Here is a 22,373-nt window from a genome sequence, read left to right on the forward strand (position 1 = left end):
CACGCTGATTGGTGAAAGGTGAGTGACATTGAATTAATCTGCAAGAAACCACACATTTTTGAATGTGAACTGTAAAAATGAGTAACAAAAATGGAACTAAAGGCTCACAACACACTGTGTCATGGTATGGAAAGGTTGGAAATTCAACATGTGGTACATCCATCCATCCATTATCCATAACCACTTATACCGTGCAGGGTTGCGGGCAAGCTGGAGCCTATCCCAGCTCACTATGGGTGAGAGGCAAGTCGCCAGCTCATTGCAGGGCTGACACAGAGACAAACAACCATTCACACCTACGGTTAATTTAGAGCCACCCATTAGTTCAAAGACATGAGGTTAGTTTAACATGGGGCAGCCTAAGGCTGAGGTACCCTTGAGTGAGGCACCTAACCCTCAACTGCTCCCCAGGCACTGTAGTGCAGCTGCCCACTGCTCTGGGCATATGTGTGTGCTGATTGCTCACATGTGTGTTCACTGCTTCAGATGGGTTAAAAGCAAAGAGGAATTTCACAAGGATACGTTGATGAATAAAGATGTTCTTCTTCTTCAGTTAGCATATCCTGTAAGTCTTTGAACTGTGGAGGAAACCCACACAGACACGGGGAGAACATGTAAATTGCACACAGAAACACCCTTGACAGCCACTGGGCTCGAACCCAGAACCTTCTTGCTGTGAAGTGACAATGCTAACGACTACACCACCGTGACACCCCAAATCGTTATTCTCAAGTTTATTTCTAAATTTACTACCAGTGCATCCAACAATGAACTTGGGCCAGCGGCCTCTGCTGGCTTATGATGAACATTGCAGAATCAGATAAACTACCTCAACCAACTGTAATAGTTTGTGGGCACTGTATATAATACAGATGTTATAGCGTCCATATGCCATGTCCTGTATAATTTGTCTGTGCCTCTGCACTGTTGCTTTTATTTTGGTATTCGTGGGCCTGTAGGCAAGTCACATGGGTATTGGTGGAGGAAATGAATGAATGGATATACAGTGGTGCTTGAAAGTTTGTGAACCCTTTAGAATTTTCTATATTTCTGCATAAATATGACCGAAAACATCATCAGATTTTCACACAAGTCCTAAAAGCAGATAAAGAGAACCCAGTTAAACAAATGACACAAAAATATTATACTTGGTCATTTATTTATTGCGGAAAATTATCCAATATTACATATCTGTGAGTGGCAAAAGTATGTGAACCTCTAGGATTAGCAGTTAATTTGAAGGTGAAATTAGAGTCAGGTGTTTTCAATCAATGGGATGACAATCAGGTGTGAGTGGGCACCCTGTTTTATTTAAAGAACAGGGATCTATATAAGTCTGATCTTCACAACACATGTTTGTGGAAGTGTATCATGGCATAAACAAAGGAGATTTCTGAGGACTTCAGAAAAAGCGTTGTTGATGCTCATCAGGCTCGAAAAGGTTACAAAACCATCTCTAAAGAGTTTGGACTCAACCAATCCATAGTCAGACAGATTGTGTACAAATGGAGGGAATTCAAGACCATTGTTACCCTCCCCAGGAGTGGTCGACCAACAAAGATCACTCCAAGAGCAAGGCATGTAATAGTCGGCGAGGTTACAAAGGACCCCAGGGTAACTTCTAAGCAACTGAAGGCCTCTCTCACATTGGCTAATGTTAATGTTTATGAGTTCACCATCAGGAGAACACTGAACAACAATGGTGTGCATGGCAGGGTTGCAAGGAGAAAGCCACTGCTCTCCAAAAAGAACATTGCTGTTCATCTGCTGTTTGCTAAAGATCACGTGGACAAGCCAGAAGGCTATTGGAAAAATGTGTTGTGGATGGATAAGACCAAAATAGAACTTTTTGGTTTAAATGAGAAGCATTATGTTTGGAGAAAGCAAAACACTGCATTCCAGCATAAGAACCTTATCCCATCTGTGAAACATGGTGGTGGTAGTATCGTGGTTTGGGCCTGTTTTGCTGCATCTGGGCCAGGACGGCTTGCCATCATTGATGGAACAATGAATTCTGAATTATACCAGCAAATTCTAAAGGAAAATGTCAGGACATCTGTCCATGAACTGAATCTCAAGAGAAGGTGGGTCATGCAGCAAGACAACGACCCTAAGCACACAAGTCATTCTACCAAAAAAGGGTTAAAGAAGAATCAAGTTAATGTTTTGGATTGGCAAAGTCAAAGTCCTGACCTTAATCCAATTGAAATGTTGTGGAAGGACCTGAAGCGAGCAGTTAATGTGAGGAAACCCACCAACATCCCAGAGTTGAAGCTGTTCTGTACGGAAGAATGGGCTAAAATTCCTCCAAGCTGGTGTGCAAGACTTTTATCAACAGCTACCGGAGACATTTATGCCATTATTGCTGCACAAGGGGGTCACACCAGATGCTGAAAGCAAAGGTTCACATACTTTTGCCAATCACAGTTATGCAATATTGGATCATTTTCCTCAATAAATAAATAACCAAGTATAATATTTTTGTCTCATTTGTTTAACTGGGTTCTCTTTATCTACATTTAGGACTTGTGTGAAAATCTGATGATGTTTTAGGTCATATTTATGCAGAAATATAGAAAATTCTAAAGGGTTCACAAACTTTCAAGAACCACTGTATACCTGGGTGCCGGCATGGTAGGATGGAGAGGGGGTGAATAGGGAGAGCACATTTTTTGTTGACTGCTTGTATGCAAACTTACTGAAACTTAGAACTGCAATTAATAGCCTGTTCTATGATCTTTGACTTATTTATTAACATTGTTACTTTGGAAAGAAGCACTTGCACTTTCTATTTTATGCTGTCATTGATTGTCTGGATTCAGGAGGATGTTTTTAACCTGCTTGTGAGAAATAAATGGAAGAAAATGGAACCCCTTGAAGCGGACATTGGAATTGTTTGTAGCGCGTCACCTAAGTGAAACTCCCTAGCTTAGCCTCTCGTTGATTTTGTTGTTTGTCACCACAGTTTGTCACCACAGTTTTTCAATTAAAAAAAAAAAAAAAATATATATATATATATATATATATATATATATATATATATATATATATATTAGATACAGTACCAGTCAAAAGTTTGGAAACACCTTCAAATTTGATGTTTTTATTTATTTATTTATTTATTTATTTTCCGACATTGTAGAACAATACTGAACTCATCAAAACTATGAAATAACATATGGAATTATATGGTAAACAAAAAAAAGTGTTAAAAAAACGTTTCATCTTTTAGATTCTCCAAAGTCGTCACTAATTACCTTGATTACAGCTTTGCACACTATTGGCATTATCTGAACCAGCTTCATGAGGTAGTCACATGGAATGCTTCTCAATTAACAGGTGTGTCTTGTCAAAAATGGAATTTCTTGCCTTCTTAATGCATTTGACACCATCAACCATTAAAGAGTAAATAATAAAAATACAGTAAATAGCCCTGTTCGACAACTGTAGTAATCCATATTATGTCAAGAACCACTCAACTAAGGAAAGAGAAATAACAGTCAGGCATTACTTTAAGACACGAAGTGTCTTTTAGTTAATTAAAATAAAGAAAAAACATCGAATTTGAAGGTGTTTCCAAACTTTTGACTGGTACTGTATACACACACACCAGTAGATGGTAGTAAATAGCTATACATTCAATATAGTTAAGCATGATTTTATCATTTGTATAAAGCATACAAATGATAGGCCCACATGTATACTGACACGTAGTCTGTGTCAAGGTTAAGATTAGGATGTAGGCTATGTAGGTCTAATTCTGATGTGTCTGGAGTTTATACACACATATACATATATACACACACACACAGAATTTTATATTGAGAACAACAGCCCTAGTGAAACTACAAACATGGCCACTCAAAACTACAACACCCAAAGAGCACAGCACCCTCTGTCACCAGCTTATTGAAATCAGCTGTCATTCATTCACAACTCATCTGTGTTTTCCAGTCCATAACAAGCCTTTCTGTTTCTGCCTGACTGTAGTATTTCTGACCCTCGCTATCCCTCTCTGTTTACGTCACTCGTCTCTTCTGTATTGCTCTGTTTGCCGATCGACCGACCATTGCCTGCCTTTTGTCCATGCTTCTTGTTTTGTGATTTGGCTTCATTTCAAGCTTGCTCACAGCTCTCCCCTGCACATACATCCCCAAGTGCCTGCACTCTGACAGGATACTTCGCCTACCATGGATGCAGCAGTGGAGGCGAAGCAAACTGCACTGAACGCTCAGACATCTTTTAGGAGAACATCAACAGATGCTTGCAGACCTCAACACCTGGATGGCGCAGCTTGCAGCTGTGATGTCGCAGGCCCTCCTAATGCATTCTGAGGCTTCTCCTAGTCCTGCACTACAGCTCCCCATTCCGAAGAAATATGCCAGGAATGCTCTTGCTAGTAAGGGATTCTTACTTCAGTGCTCCATGTACTTCTCTACCATGCCTAACATCTCTAATGAACACAAGATCACTAAATTTCTTTCATTTCTCACTGGCAAAGCGCTACAGTGGTTGAGCGCCGTATGGAAGAATGGAGGTGAGCAGACTAGTTCATATGAATGTTTCCTCAGGTTGTTTAAAAGAGTGTTTGATCATGAACCAGAGGGAATTGAAGTCGGCAAGTGTCTGCTCACCATCTCACAGGGTTCAAGAGGAGTCGCTGAATATGCCCTAGACTTCAGAACTCTAGCAGCAGCCAGTGGATGGAATGACCTGGCTCTAAAACTGGTGTTTTGCCAAGGTCTTTGTCTGGAAATTCTCAGTGAACTGGCATGTAGAGATGAGCAACTAACGCTGGACTCCCTCATTGACCTAGCAATACAGTTGGATCATTTATTGACCAACCGGCCCTTGCTTAAGGAGAATTCCAAACCAGTCCAGCCCACTGAGGATGCCACACCTATGGAGGTTTCTCACACCTGTCTGAAACGTTCTGAACGTGAACGAAGGAGGAAAGAGGGTCTCTGCTTCTACTGGGGGAGTTCAGAGTATCATATCAACCAGTGTTCCATCCGTCCATCTTGCACCAGCCCAGTTGAAAGCCCAGCTCATGCGGTGAGTCCAGTGAGAAGATTTAATGCAGTCATTTAAAGTGCCTGTGTTGTTAAAATTGGTAACCTCCACACGTGTTCTGTCTGCTTTTGTTGACTCAGGGGCAGAGGGGAATTTCATCAACAGCACGATCGTCCAGAAGTTCAACCTGCCCACAACCCCTCTGCAGAGTCCACTCAGCATCAGGACCATCGATGGAGGACCAATAGGTGATGGTCTCATCACTGCTCCCATTCACATGGGAGCACTCCACTCTGACTCATTTCCCTCTATGTGACCACCACTGTCAATCACAACATCATTCTTGATTACCCCTGTTTATAGCTTCACGATCTACTAATCTCATGGCAGAACAAGGAACTTCTCCAGTGGCCACCCACCTGTTTTCAGAACTGTCTTTCACGTCCCCAACTCAGTCTCTCCTCCACATCAGTTAAGACTCCACAGCCTGATTCCATTGAGAATGTTCCCAAGTGTTACCTGGTCCTGAGAGAGGTCTTTAGCAAGGGGAAAGACTGAGGGCTCCCACTACATCAGCTTAATGATTGTGCCATCAATCTTCGACTAGGCACATCACCTCCATGTGGTTTTAAGACCAATGGACTGTTTTAACTACTGCATTGATATTGGCAATTATTGTATTTAACTTTATTGTACAGCCCCGATTCCAAAAAACTTGGGACAAAGTACAAATTGTAAATAAAAACAGAATGCAATAATTTACAAATCTCAAAAACTGATATTGTATTCACAGTAGAACATAGACAACATGTCAAAAGTAAGACATTTTGAAATTTCATGCCAAATATTGGCTCATTTGAAATTTCATGACAGCAACACATCTCAAAAAAGTTGGGACAAGGGCAATAAGAGGCTGGAAAAGTTAAAGGTACAAAAAAAGGAACAGCTGGAGGACCAAATTGCAACTCATTAGGTCAATTGGCAATAGGTCATTAACATGACTGAGTATAAAAAGAGCATCTTGGAGTGGTAGCAACTCTCAAAGTAAAGATGGGAAAAGGATCACCAATCCCCCTAATTCTGCGCCGACAAATAGTGGAGCAATATCAGAAAGGAGTTCGACAGTGTAAAATTGCAAAGAGTTTGAACATATCATCATCTACAGTGCATAATATCATCAAAAGATTCAGAGAATCTGGAAGAATCTCTGTGCGTAAGGGTCAAGGCCGGAAAACCATACTGGGTGCCCGTGATCTTCGGGCCCTTAGATGGCACTGCATCACATACAGGCATGCTTCTGTATTGGAAATCACAAAATGGGCTCAGGAATACTTCCAGAGAACATTATCTGTGAACACAATTCACCGTGCCATCCGCCGTTGCCAGCTAAAACTCGGTAGTTCAAAGAAGAAGCCGTATCTAAACATGATCCAGAAGCGCAGACGTCTTCTCTGGGCCAAGGCTCATTTAAAATGGACTGTGGCAAAGTGGAAAACTGTTCTGTGGTCAGACGAATCAAAATTTGAAGTTCTTTATGGAAATCAGGGACGCCGTGTCATTCGGACTAAAGAGGAGAAGGACGACCCAAGTTGTTATCAGCGCTCAGTTCAGAAGCCTGCATCTCTGATGGTATGGGATTGCATTAGTGCGTGTGGCATGGGCAGTTTACACATCTGGAAAGACACCATCAATGCTGAAAGGTATATCAAGGTTCTAGAGCAACATATGCTCCCATCCAGATGACGTCTCTTTCACGGAAGACCTTGTATTTTCCAACATGACAATGCCAAACCATATACTGCATCAATTACAGCGTCATGGCTGCGTAGAAGAAGGGTCCGGGTACTGAACGGGCCAGCCTGCAGTCCAGATCTTTCACCCACAGAAAACATTTGGCGCATCATAAAACGGAAGATACGACAAAAAAGACCTAAGACAGTTGAGCAACTAGAATCCTACATTAGACAAGAATGGGTTAACATTCCTATCCCTAAACTTGAGAAATTTGTCTCCTCAGTCCCCAGATGTTTACAGACTGTTGTAAAGAGAAAAGGGGATGTCTCACAGTGGTAAACATGGCCTTGTCCCAACTTTTTTGAGATGTGTTGTTGTCATGAATTTTAAAATCACCTAATTTTTCTCTTTAAATGATACATTTTCTCAGTTTAAACATTTGATATGTCATCTATGTTCTATCCTGAATAAAATATGGAATTTTGAAACTTCCACATCATTGCATTCCACTTTTATTTACAATTTGTACTTTGTCCCAACTTTTTTGGAATCGGGGTTGTATTGTCATTGGTTGATTATGGGGGTGTGTACATGGGTGTGGGTATTTAAGATTTATCGTAACACTAATGTATTTGAGCACACTGAGGAAGGCACACGCCAAAACGTCTGTGCGAATAAATATCTGTACGCATAGTGCGGCCTCTTTCCCTTTTTTTTGAACTGACTATATGTTAGGCCAGGACTCTCAGAATTAATAAAAACATATTGAGTGAAGCCTGCACTTACCCTTATGCACTTAGGTGACTAACTGAGCGGAGCTCCTCCAACCATGTCTTACGAGGAAGTGGAGCGCCCCACTGACCTGAGAGCAAGCACTTTTGCCTACACAGAGCAGGATTCTGGAAATGCTGACTGATACTTGGGAGATGCAAATCTGGTGGAAATCTGCTGGAAAATCTTTGCAAGAAAGAGACAAGAATGCTGCTACATGGAAGCGTACTCTCCCAGTATCAGCAGAATAAACGCATATCGAGAGGATTACGCATCATGAAGGAACCCACATTGGGCCGAGATGACCCTGAGTTTCACAAGAGGTGGTATGATATCCTCAAGTGTTCCCTTGACCTGATGTTGCTGGTTATTGATAACCAAAATAAGAGACTGGCCATGATTTGACAAGAGATTGCCAACCTTGAGGCACAATTTAAGAGTAAATTTTCCTCAGTGCAGCTTAAAGAGCTGTTGCAGAAGTGTGATGTGCAGACAAATACAGTGGTGCTTGAAAGTTTGTGAACCCTTTAGAATTTTCAATATTTCTGCATAAATATGACCTAAAACATCATCAGATTTTCACACAAGTCTGAAAAGTAGATAAAGAGAACCCAGTTAAACAAATGAGACAAAAATATTGTACTTGGTAATTTATTTATTGAGGAAAATGACCCAATATTACATATCTGTGAGTGGCAAAGGTATGTGAACCTTTGCTTTCAGTATCTGGTGTGACCCCCTTGTGCAGCAATAACTGCAACTAAACGTTTCCGGTAACTGCTGATCAGTCCTGCACACCAGCCTGGAGGAATTTTAGCCCATTCCTCTGAACAAAACAACTTCAACTCTGGGATGTTGGTGGGTTTCCTCGCATGAACTGCTCACTTCAGGTCCTTCCACAACATTTGGATTGGATTAAGGTCAGGACTTTGACTTGGCCATTCCAAAACATTAACTTTATTCTTCTTTAACCATTCTTTGGTAGAACGACTTGTGTACTTTGGGTCGTTGTCTTGCTGCATGACCCACCTTCTCTTGAGATTCAGTTCATGGACAGATGTCCTGACATTTTCCTTTAGAATTCACTGGTATAATTCAGAATTCATTGTTCCATCAATGATGGCAAGCCGTCTTGGCCCAGATGCAGCAAAACAGGCCCAAACCATGATACTACCACCACCATGTTTCACAGCTGGGATAAGGTTCTTATGCTGTAATGCAGTGGTTTCCTTTCTGCAAACATAATGCTTCTCATTTAAACCAAAATTCTATTTTGGTCTCATCCATCCACAGAACATTTTTCCAATAGCCTTCTGGCTTGTCCACATGATCTTTAGCAAACTGCAGACAAGCAGCAATGTTCTTTTTGGAGAGCAGTGGCTTTCTCCTTGCAACCCTGCCATGCAGACCACTGTTGTTCAGTGTTCTCCTGATGGTGGACTTATGAACATTAACATTAGCCAATGTGAGAGAGGCCTTCAGTTGCTTAGAAGTTACCCTGGGGTCCTTTGTGACCTCGCCGACTATTACACGCCTTACTCTTGGAGTGATTGTTGTTGGTCGACCACTCCTGGGGAGGGTAACAATGGTCTTGAATTTCCTCCATTTGTACACAATCTGTCTGACTGTGGATTGGTGGAGTCCAAACTCTTTAAAGATGGTTTTGTAACCTTTTCCAGCCTGATGAGCATCAACAATGCTTTTTCTGAGGTCCTCAGAAACCTCCTTTGTTTGTGCCATGATACATTTCCACAAACATGTGTTGTGAAGATCAGACTTTGATCGATCCCTGTTCTTTAAATAAAACAGGGTGCCCAGTCACACCTGATTGCCATCCCAATTGATTGAAAACACCTGACTCTAATTTCACCTTCAAATTAACTGCTAATCCGAGAGGTTCACATACTTTTGCCACTCACAGATATGTAATATTGGATTATTTTCCTCAGTAGATAAATGACCAAGTATAATATTTTTGTGTCATTTGTTTAACTGGGTTCTCTTTATCTACTTTTAGGACTTGTGTGAAAATCTGATGATGTTTTAAGTCATATTTATTCAGAAATATAGAAAATTCTAAAGGGTTCACAAACTTTCAAGCACCACTGTAACTAGCTATGTCACTACTACTATTCTTAATTCTATTTATAAATTTTACTTTACAGATTTATAGATTTTGACTTTAGATTTTGATAGTATATCATTTTAGCACGGTCGCCTCACAGCAAGAAGGTGCCGGATTCGAACCCAGCAGCCGGCGAGGGCTTTTCTGTGTGGAGTTTGCATGTTCTCCCCGTGTGTGCGTGGGTTTTCTCTGGGTACTCCGGTTTCCCCCACAATCCAAAGACATGCAGTTAGGTTGACGTGAGGTGGCCTTGGGCTGAGGTGCCCTTGAGCAAGGTACCTGACCCCTGACTGCTCCCCGGGCGCTTTGGTGTGGCTGCCCACTGCTCTGAGTGTGTGCGTGTGTTCACTGCTTCAGATGGGTTAAATGCAGAGGATGAATTTCACTGTGCTTGAAGTGTGCATGTGACGAATAAAGGTTTCTTCTTAAAGTCGGTTCCCTGCTGCTGTGCTGTTTGTGGTTATGTGGTTCTTTAGCTGCTAAGGAGAGCTGCAATTGAATGCAAGAGGATGATAAATCACTCAATAGACCTCTGAACAATTTGTCCCCCTCACTTCTAAAATGATGGCTATGCCCCTGGGTGACTCATCACCTGGGCTCACACATCTCCTGCCACGGGACATCCTGGCAGCCAAACAAACTCATCAAATGCTTAGGAACAAATACTGGTGAGAGAACATGCTCACTGAAATAAACCAGTTCATCACCTCCTGCTCCAAGTGTGCCCAGGCAAAAGTCCCATGAGGCCCCCCCACCACTGGTAAGCTTTGTCCCTTCCCGGTACCTAATAAACCAGTTCATCACCTCCTGCTCCAAGTGTGCCCAGGCAAAAGTCCCATGAGGCCCCCCCGCCACTGGTAAGCTTTGTCCCTTCCCAGTCCCATCTAGCCATTGACTGTGGTCCCATCTAGCCATCGATTTCATCACCAACCTCCCTCCGAGGGGCAACACCACCATCATGGTGACAATTGACAGATTTTCCAAAGCTCTGAAACTTATTCTGTTACCTGGCATTCCCATGGCACTCCAAACAGCTGAATTGCTCTTCCAACAGGTGTTCAGGTACTTTTGGCATCCCTGAGGACACAGTCAGCAACCAGGGTCCCCAGTTCATCTCACACTTATGGACCTGTTTTATGGAACGGTTAGGAGTTTCAGTGAGTCTCACATCCAGTTATCATCCTCAGTCTAATGGACAAGTGGAACAGGCCAACCAAGAAATCGGATGCTTTCTAAGAATCTTTTTTATGAGGAACCAGGGGGACTGGTCTCGATTCCTTCCATGGGCCAAGTATGCACAGAACTCACTCAAACACTCCGCTACGCAACTAACACCCTTTCAGTGCATGCTCAGCTACCAACTGCCCCGTTCCCCTGGGACGAAGCACAGGTATAAGCAGTGGAGGACTGGTTTTCTTGTAGCCAAGCCATATGGGAGGAGGTACATCAATGCATAGAGACCGTTAACACCAAATACAAGGAATACACAGATAAACACAGAAGCAATGACCCAGATTTCTCTCCAGGTGACAGAGTATGGGTCTCCACTAGGAACCTCAGGGAGCCCAACACTTGTCGGAAGCTATAGGCATGCTACATTGGCCCATTTGAAGTACTTCCGCATATCAACAACGTCTCATACAGGTTAGAACTCCCCCCTCACAGCTGGATATCCCCCATGTTTCATGTTTCCTGTCTGAAATCTGCAATTTCAAGCCCTCCTGCTGAGAACGCTCCACCCACTGCTAAGCCTTGAAGGTGAGCCCATCTACCAGATAAACCGAATACTTGATTCCAGACACAGAAGAGGTCAAGTAGAATATCTGATAGACTGAGAGAGCTATGGACTTGAGGAACAAAGCTGGGTGGGATCCAAAGACATTCTGGACCCTCTGCTAAAGCAAGAGTCAAGAGTTTCATGCACAATACACTCATAAACCTGCACCTAGGGGAAGAGGGCACCCCAGGAAGAATTTAGCTCCCAGAGGGAGCTCCTCGGGGGACGACACCCAAAGAGCACAGCGCCCTCTGTCACTGGCTTATTGAAATCAGCTGTTGTTCATTCACAACTCTTCAGCCACACTACTTAAGCCTCTGCCTCACACACCTTCAGTGTGAAGTATTGTTCTGTGTTTTCCAGTCCATAACAAGCTTTTCTATTTCTGCCTGACTGTAGTATTTCTGACCCTCACTATCCCTCTCTGTTTACGTCACTCGTCTCTTCTGTATTGCCCTGTTTGCCGATCGACCAACCATTGCCTGCCTTTTGTCCATGCTTCTTGTTTTGTGATTTGGCTTCATTTCAAGCTTGCTCACAGCTCTCCCCTGCACATACATCCCTAAGTGCCTGCACTCTGACACACTGATAGGCAAAACAGCACAGCATGTGAGGTTCATGAACATCATTTAAGCTTTGGCAAATCAGCGTGCAGGAATGCAGTCACTTGATTTTCGATCATGGCAGCGCTGGTGGAGTAGATGAACTTTTCGGCTCTATTCAGAAAATCGGCAGCAGGGGACACTAATATTGATTTTAAGTTGCTGACATACTGATTCGGTAAACCTTTATTGTTTTGTGATCAAACTGAGACCAACAGATTGTATGTGGAGTGGACCGTTCATGAATTACAGCTTTGGGGATTTTTCCCTGTCATAACTTGTAGAAAAAGAAGACCAAGGAGTATTGTGTATTGTGATACGCAGCGACTGTGAGATGAGATGGGGGCTGCAAAGATGGTGCTTCTTGGATCAATTCTCTTCCTAATGGCCTGAAACCAGACATCTTTTGTTGGCTTGGACAGGGACCCAATTTCAATAGTTATGGAGTAAAATTTAATGCTTTTTTATGGACACTTTTCTGCTTCTGACACCCAACAGCATAGCATGACATTTTAGAAAAAATTTTGGCTTCCTCTCAAAATTCAATAAAGTACTTTTTTGCAATCAAAAGTCAAAGTCCTGGAAAGTATGGAAAGATTAAGGGTATCAGTAAGCCTCACATCTGGCTATCATCCACAGTCAAATGGTCAAGTAGAACGAGCCAACCAAGAAATCGGCTGTTTCCTGAGGATCTTCTGTATGCATAACCAGGGGGATTGGGCCCGATTCTTCCCATGGGCCGAGTATGCACAAAACTCCCTTAAACATTCTGCAACCCAACTAACACCCTTTCAGTGCATACTCGGCTACCAGCTGTCCCTGTTCCCCTGGGAGGACACGCCAAGCCAAGTACAAGCAGTGGATGACTGGTTCTCTCACAGTCAAGCAATCTGGAAGGAGGTACACCAATGTCTAGAGACAGTCAACGCTAAGTATAAGGAATATGCAGAGAAACACAGCAGTAACAATCCAGACTTCTCCTCGGGTGACAGAGTATGGGTTGCCACAGAGAACCCAACACCTGCCAAAAACTTCAACCATGTTACATCGGGCCATTCAAGGTACTGCACTGCATCAACAAGGTCTCATACCAATTAGAACTTCCCCCTCACAGCAGAATATCTCCCACATTCCATATCTCCAACCTGAAACCTGCCATCCCGGGCCCTCTCGCCAAGAACACACCAGTCCAAGAGCACCCAGCACTCAACCTTGAAGGTGACCCCATCTACCAGGTAAATAGAATCCAGATGTAGAAGAGGTCAAATTGAATACCTGGTAGATTGAGAAGGGTATGGACCTGAAGAACAAAGCTGGGTAGCTGCTAAAGACATTCCAGACCCTCAAACAAGAATTCCATGCTCAGCATCCTGAGAAACCAGCACTGAGAGGAAGAAGTCACCCAAGAAAGAATGTAGCTTTCGGGGGGGGGGGGGTTTCCTGTCAGTAAACCTGTTGAGAACAACCAAACTACAAACATGGACTCTTTGAACTACAACTCCCAAGAACCACAGCACCCGTCACCGGCCTATTGATTACAGCTGCCACTCATTCCACTAATTACTTGTCACACTATTTAAGCTCCTCACTCACTCTACTCCAATGCAAAGTATTGTTCTGTGTTTCTCCAGTTCATACTAGCTAAGCCTTGCATTCTCTATCTGCCTCTCGTTATTCTGACCGCTGCTTTTCTCTACGTTCACTTGATCCGTCTTGCCTCTACTACTCTGTTTGCTGCTCAACTGACCCTTGCTAGTCTCCTGACCATGCTTCCTGTCTTACGATTTGGCTTTGTCTACAGTTTGCATCTCGCTCTCCTCTGGACATACATCCATAAGTGCCTGCACTCTGACACCACTGTGTAATATCCTCTAACACACGCACACACTATTTTTTATATATATATATATATATATATATATATATATATATATGGGTGGCACGGTGGTGTAGTGGTTAGCGCTGTCGCCTCACAGCAAGAAGGTCCTGGGTTCGAGCCCCGGGGCCGGCGAGGGCCTTTCTGTGTGGAGTTTGCATGTTCTCCCCATGTCCGCGTGGGTTTCCTCCGGGTGCTCCGGTTTCCCCCACAGTCCAAAGACATGCAGGTTAGGTTAACTGGTGACTCTAAATTGACCATAGGTGTGAATGTGAGTGTGAATGGTTGTCTGTGTCTATGTGTCAGCCCTGTGATGACCTAGCGACTTGTCCAGGGTGTACCCAGCCTTTTGCCCGTAGTCAGTTGGGATAGGCTCCAGCTTGCCTGCGACCCTGTAGAAGGATAAAGTGGCTAGAGATAATGAGATGAGATTGTATATATATATATATATATATATACACACACACACAGTGGGGCAAAAAAGTATTTAGTCAGTCACCAATTGTGCAAGTTCTCCCACTTAAAAAGATGAGAGAGGCCTGTAATTTTCATCATAGGTATACCTCAACTATGAGAGACAAAATGAGAAAAAAAATCCAGAAAATCACATTGTCTGATTTTTTAAGAATTTATTTGCAAATTATGGTGGAAAATAAGTATTTGGTCAATAACAAAAGTTCATCTCAATACTTTGTTATACCCCTTGTTGGCAATGACAGAGGTCAAACGTTTTCTGTAAGTCTTCACAAGGTTTTCACACACTGTTGCTGGTATTTTGGCCCATTCCTCCATGCAGATCTCCTCTAGAGCAGTGATGTTTTGGGGCTGTCGCTGGGCAACACGGACTTTCAACTCCCTCCAAAGATTTTCTATGGGGTTGAGATCTGGAGACTGGCTAGGCCACTCCAGGACCTTGAAATGCTTCTTACGAAGCCACTCCTTCATTGCCCGGGCAGTGTGTTTGGGATCATTGTCATGCTGAAAGACCCAGCCATGTTTCATCTTCAATGCCCTTGCTGATGGAAGGAGGTTTTCACTCAAAATCTCATGATACATGGCCCCATTCATTCTTTCCTTTACACGGATCAGTCGTCCTGGTCCCTTTGCAGAAAAACAGCCCCAAAGCATGATGTTTCCACCCCCATGCTTCACAGTAGGTATGGTGTTCTTTGGATGCAACTCAGCATTCTTTCTCCTCCAAACACGACAAGTTGAATTTTTACCAAAAAGTTCTATTTTGGTTTCATCTGACCATTTGACATTCTCCCAATCGTCTTCTGGATCATCCAAATGCTCTCTAGCAAACTTCAGACGGGCCTGGACATGTACTGGCTTAAGCAGGGGGACACGTCTGGCACTGCAGGATTTGAGTCCCTGGCGGCGTAGTGTGTTACTGATGGTATCCTTTGTTACTTTGGTCCCAGCTCTCTGCAGGTCATTCACTAGGTCCCCCTGTGTGGTTCTGGGATTTTTACTCACCGTTCTTGTGATCATTTTGACCCCACGGGGTGAGATCTTGCGTGGAGCCCCAGATCGAGGGAGATTATCAGTGGTCTTGTATGTCTTCCATTTTCTAATAATTGCTCCCACAGTTGATTTCTTCACACCAAGCTGCTTACCTATTGCAGATTCAGTCTTCCCAGCCTGGTGCAGGTCTATAATTTTGTTTCTGATGTCCTTTGACAGCTCTTTGGTCTTGGCCATAGTGGAGTTTGGAGTGTGACTGTTTGAGGTTGTGGACAAGTGTCTTTTATACTGATAACGAGTTCAAACAGGTGCCATTAATACAGGTAACAAGTGGAGGACAGAGGAGCTTCTTAAAGAAGTTGTTACAGGTCTGTGAGAGCCAGAAATCTTGCTTGTTTGTAGGTGACCAAATACTTATTTTACCGAGGAATTTACCAATTAATTCATTAAAAATCCTACAATGTGATTTCCTGGATTCTTCCCACCCCATTCTGTCGCTCATAGTTGAAGTGTACCTATGATGAAAATTACAGGCCTCTATCATCTTTTTAAGTGGGAGAACTTGCACAATTGGTGGCTGACTAAATACTTTTTTGCCCCACTGTGTGTGTGTGTATATATATATATATATATATATATATATATATATATATATATATATATATTAGTGCTGTCAAAAATGTCATGTTATTATCGCGTTAACTTGACTCAATTTTAACGGCGATAATTTTTTTATCGCGAGATTAACGCTCTGTGACATGATGTAGGTTTTTCATAAGCTTTTGAAACTGCCAGGAACTTGGAACAGAGACTTTGCTTAGAAAAACAATAGCAGCTAGACTGTAATGCCACGCCCCGCACAGCCAGAGTCCTCTGCCCTCCTCCCCCAAAGAACCAGCGCGGGCAGGGCGCGCTAGCCCCGCGTCTCAGGACGAAGAGCCACGGTGCTCGGCTAGGTTTCGTTTTCCCATCGGCGGCTCCAGCCCGACTTTGCAGTGGCTGTGACAAGACGTGTTATGCTCTGCAATAAAAAAAAAACATTGGTACAAAGCAAGCCCATTCAGTTTTTTATGCTGATAAGAGAATTACAATGGTTTTTCATGTGACAAAAATGTGCGATTAAATTGTGATTAATCGCGAGTTAACTATGACAGTCGCGACATTAATCGCGATTAAATATTTTAATCGCTTGACAGCACAAATATATATATATATATATATATATATATATATATATATATATATATATATATATATAAAAGAGATCCCCAGGGGTTTTAACTGGGCCCTCAACCATCCCCTTCAGTATATTACTGTATTGTTAAGTGTCTGAAATCGCTCCCTACTGACTATATACAGTAGGGCACTATAGAGTGAGGACACCATTTTGTAGTGCTGTCTAAAACCTTAGTGAGGATTATTTACACCCTATAACAATGCGCACTATATCTGTATATTATGTAGTCGGCTTGTTCTTGGGATTTTTTTTTCTATTTTATGTTTAGTGCAGGTGTGCAGCAAAAGAAAAACACAGTCTTTCATCTATGTAGGAGTCTCCTCTCAACGTTCACCAAAAAGATGACACTGCCACAGAATTGTTTTGCTCCGGTCTTCATGTTGCTGTTTTTATGATAACATCCAGATGCTTGCATACATCTGAAAATATCCCAAAACTATATACATGTAGTATTTATTTAGCTTGTGTGCCCTATCACATCCATAAAGTTGGGTAAGATACCTGACCATGCTAACTGACCTAACAGCAGCTAACTGCATGAAGTGAGTTTATTTCTCCAATATTATGGTTAATTCAGATAAGCTAGCTGAGAAAATTGTTTGTCAAAATGTTTCATCTAAGTTTAGCATCATTTTCATTCCAAAAGGAGAATACTGCATTTAACTTTTATATTTTTAAACTGGTTTATTTACTGTTTGTGGACTCGTGGTCAACTCCAACAGCTTGGTCTTTCAATATAAGCTGTGTAACAAAGCCCATCTGATCTGACCCCAAGTTGCTAAAAGTGTCTTCAGTGAAATGCACTGAGCACAACACTAATACCGTATGTGGCTGAAATTTTCAGGGACTTCCCAAAAATAAAATTCAACCACTTTTTTTTGTATATTAAATTCTTTTGGAAGACTATTGAGACTCCAGTTTTATTTTGTGCATCCTGGAACAGCACTTGCACTTTCTTCCCACATCTCATCTTTCCAGGGAACTGTTCAGTGACAAACTAGATGGCTCCTCCTCATCTTCTTGGTTCAAATAGTGTCAAACTATATAAATTAGTTCAGACAGCTTTATAGATAGTTACTTAATTGATCCTAAGTTGGGAAATTTTGTTACAGCAGCATGTTATCACGTGTGAAAAGGACACATTGTGCAAAATAATAGGAAAAAAATCAAGAACAAGCCAACTATACAAGATACAAATAAAAAATTATATATATATATATATATATATATATATATATATATATATATATATATATAACAAACAACACACACAGTTGTGGTCAGAAGTTTACATACAGTGACATGACTTACCTTGGATATGAATGTCATGGCAATATTTAGGTTTTCAGTAATTTCTTTGAACTGTTTTTCTGCAGCAGAATGATTGTACAGCATACATCTTTAATTAAAAAAACTAGAATTTGGTGCACAAGTTAATTTTCTTTGGGTTTTCTGAAATCAAACACAGGTCAAAATTATACATACGCTCACTTAGATTATTAATTTAGAGGTGCAGAAACTTCCAAAATGTCTCATCTTGCCAAGGCCGAGGTCTCTTATCTTTGTTAGTGATCATGATTGACTACAGCTGGTAGCTTCTCTGTGCCTTCATAAAAAGGGTTTGTTTACAGCACTCATTGGATTGCCTAACACACAGTAAAATGGGAAAGTCCAAAGAGCTCCGTGCAGATCTGCAAAAGAGGATTGCAGATATACACAACTACAGAATGTCTCTTGGAGCCATTTCTAAACAACTGCAAATTCCAAGATCAGTTCAAACAATTGTATCCAACTTATTGTGAGCAAACAATAAACACTTATTTTCTCATGTTATTTGCCATTTTCACGTCATTCTCACGAGAATGACGTGAAAATGGCAAATAACATGAGAAAATAACCCTGTTTCAACAAGTGTCCGAAATGGAAAGGAAGTACAGTCTTTGTATTGGTTTAATAAATAGATAAAAAGGAAGAAATATGAAAGAGAAAGATATGCTGTATAAGAGAAACTTATCTCCCTAAAAATAATTATAGTAGAGCGGCAGCTACAATTAGACACCTTAACAATCTTTTGGCCATTGCAAAAGTACAACCCCGATTCCAAAAAAGTTGGGACAAAGTACAAATTGTACAACCCCAATTCCAAAAAAGTTGGGACAAAGTACAAATTGTAAATAAAAACGGAATGCAATAATTTACAAATCTCAAAAACTGATATTGTATTCACAAGAGAACATAGACAACATATCAATACTTTTGATACTGTTGATCACAACATACTGCTATATCGACTTGAACACTGGGTTGGATTGACTGGTAAAGTTATCAATTGGTTAAAATCATACTTAAAAGATAGAAGCTTCTTTGTTACCCTGGGAAATTGTTCCTCAACGTCAATGCCCTTGACCTGTGGTGTCCCCCAGGGGTCGATTCTTGGACCATTACTTTTCAACCTTTATATGCTCCCACTTGGGCAAATTATCAATAAAAATTCAATTTTGTATCACTGCTATGCAGATGATACCCAAATTTATTTTGCTCTATCACCAAATGACTATGCCCCCCTTGAATGTCTCTACCAGTGCATCGATCAAATCAATAGCTGGATGTCACAAAATTTTCTTCAGTTGAACACAGATAAAACAGAAGTAATTCTATTTGGAAAAAAAGATGAAAGACTCAGGATTACCACTATTCTTGACACAAAAGGGATTAAAACTAAAGAAATGGTTAAAAATCTTGGTGTTTTCATTGACAGCGAGCTAAACTTTGACAGTCACATGAAAGCAATCACTAAAACGGCATATTATCACCTAAAAAACATTTCCAAACTAAGAGGACTTGTGTCAAAAAATGATCTGGAAAAACTAATACATGCCTTCATCTCTAGTAGGGTTGATTACTGCAATGGCCTTTTCACAGGCCTGCCAAAAAAGACCATCAAACAACTTCAGCTGGTTCAAAATGCAGCGGCGAGGGTTCTCACACGAACAAAAAGAACAGAGCACATTACCCCAATTCTAAGGTCCCTTCACTGGCTTCCAGTAAGCTACAGAATTGACTTTAAAGCATTGCTGCTGGTGTATAAATCTCTAAATGGTACAGGGCCCAATTACCTCTCTGATATGTTGCAGCGGCCTAACCCAATCAGATCTACCAGATCGCAACAGAAAAATTTACTATTAAAACCTGTTGTTAAAACAAAGTGTGGTGAAGCAGCTTTTAGCTACTATGCAGTACAGCTATGGAACCAACTGCCAGAGGATATTAAAAATGCTCCTGCTGTTGGCAGCTTCAAATCTAGGTTAAAGACCAAGCTGTTTTCAGATGCTTTCTGTTAAATAATTAATATTTTTACATTTTTTATAATCTTTACTTTCTCTGCATGTTTTAAATGTACTTTAATTTTATTCTATTTTATTCCGCTGGTTTCTTTTTCTTTTTCTCCTTTTTGGCATTTTATTATTTTATTTCTACTGTTGTTTAATTCTTATTATTTTCTTTTAATTAATTGTTTTAGATTAAAAATAAAATTATTTTATGTATTTTTATTTCTCTATTGTTTACTGTTTTTGTTTTTGCTTCTGTAAAGCACATTGAACTGCCATTGTGTATGAAATGTGCTATATAAATAAACTTGCCTTGCCTTGCCTATCAAATGTTGAAAGTGAGACATTTTGAAATTTCATGCCAAATATTGGCTCATTTGAAATTTCATGACAGCAACACATCTCAAAAAAGTTGGGACAGGGGCAATAAGAGGCTGGAAAAGTTAAAGGTACAAAAAAAGGAACAGCTGGAGGACCAAAATGCAACTCATTAGGTCAATTGGCAATAGGTCACTAACATGACTGGGTATAAAAAGAGCATCTTGGAGTGGCAGCGGCTCTCAGAAGTAAAGATGGAAAGAGGGTCACCAATCCCCCTAATTCTGCGCCGACAAATAGTGGAGTAATATCAGAAAGGAGTTCGACAGTGTAAAATTGCAAAGAGTTTGAACATATCATCTACAGTGCATAATATCATCAAAAGATTCAGAGAATCTGGAAGAATCTCTGTGCATAAGGATCAAGGCCGGAAAACCATACTGGGTGCCCGTGATCTTCGGGCCCTTAGACGGCACTGCATCACATACAGGCATGCTTCTGTATTGGAAATCACAAAATGGGCTCAGAAATATTTCCAGAGAACATTATCTGTGAACACAATTCACCGTGCCATCCACCGTTGCCAGCTGCCGTTGCCAGCTAAAACTCGATAATTCAAAGAAGAAGCCATATCTAAACATGATCCAGAAGCGCAGACGTCTTCTCTGGGCCAAGGCTCATTTAAAATGGACTGTGGCAAAGTGGAAAACTGTTCTGTGGTCAGACGAATCAAAATTTGAAGTTCTTTATGGAAATCAGGGACGCTGTGTCATTCGGACTAAAGAGGAGAAGGATGACCCAAGTTGTTATCAGCGCTCAGTTCAGAAGCCTGCATCTCTGATGGTATGGGGTTGCATTAGTGTGTGTGGCATGGGCAGCTTACACATCTGGAAAGACACCATCAATGCTGAAAGGTATATCAAGGTTCTAGAGCAACATATGCTCCCATCCAGATGACGTCTCTTTCAGGGAAGACCTTTCATTTTCCAACATGACAATGCCAAACCACATACTGCATCAATTACAGCATCATGGCTGCATAGAAGAAGGGTCCGGGTACTGAACTGGCCAGCCTGCAGTCCAGATCTTTCACCCATAGAAAACATTTGGCGCATCATAAAACGGAAGATACAACAAAAAAGACCTAAGACAGTTGAGCAACTAGAATCCTACATTAGACAAGAATGGGTTAACATTCCTATCCCTAAACTTGAGCAACTTGTCTCCTCAGTCCCCAGACGTTTACAGACTGTTGTAAAGAGAAAAAGGGATGTCTCATAGTGGTAAACATGGCCTTGTCCCGACTTTTTTGAGATGTGGTGTTGTCATGAATTTTAAAATCACCTAATATTTCTCTTTAAGTGATACATTTTCTCAGTTTAAACATTTGATATGTCATCTATGTTCTATTCTGAATAAAATATGGAATTTTGAAACTTCCACATCATTGCATTCCGTTTTTATTTACAATTTGTACTTTGTCCCAACTTTTTTTGGAATCGGGGTTGTAAATAAAAACAGAATGCAATGATGTGGAAGTTTATCACCTAGCGATTTTGCATTGAAATATGGAATTGTCACCTGAGCGCAATGTTACTTCACCTTTGGATGAAGAATATGATGAGATGTCAGAACTATTTCTTACCCTGGCAACAGTCAACTTGTGAATTGCAGATTTTCTTGGTCTTTTTCTCGGCTCTGTTGGTCCTCGGCTTCCGGGTGCCTCGCACGAAGCGCTCCCATTTCTCTCTCATTGTCCAATCTTTTGGAAAACGATGAGTACTAATCCCATCATGATTGGTGTTGCTACACCCTCCTACGATACATCTGTTAACCATTTTAATAATTACGTGATAGCGTTGAAGAAATTTGCAGAAAACCACCAGGTCGTTTTCTCATAAACAAACCAGCGCTGACAGAGAATTCAAATGGAGGCGTCCCGCACGCAACATCACAAAAATCAATGTTTGCCAGGAAATTCAAATGCCAAGTTTTTTCAGAGGTGGGCGATTCGCCTCAAATGGCTTGATTTCAACTGAATATTTCTGGGATTGCGCAAGGTTAAAAAAATTGCTCAAAATGTGACAGATATTTGACCAAAGTTTAATATAAAATAGGAGAATT

This window comes from Neoarius graeffei, chromosome 1 (genome assembly GCF_027579695.1).
Source record: "Neoarius graeffei isolate fNeoGra1 chromosome 1, fNeoGra1.pri, whole genome shotgun sequence".
NCBI classification, from domain to species: domain Eukaryota; kingdom Metazoa; phylum Chordata; class Actinopteri; order Siluriformes; family Ariidae; genus Neoarius; species Neoarius graeffei.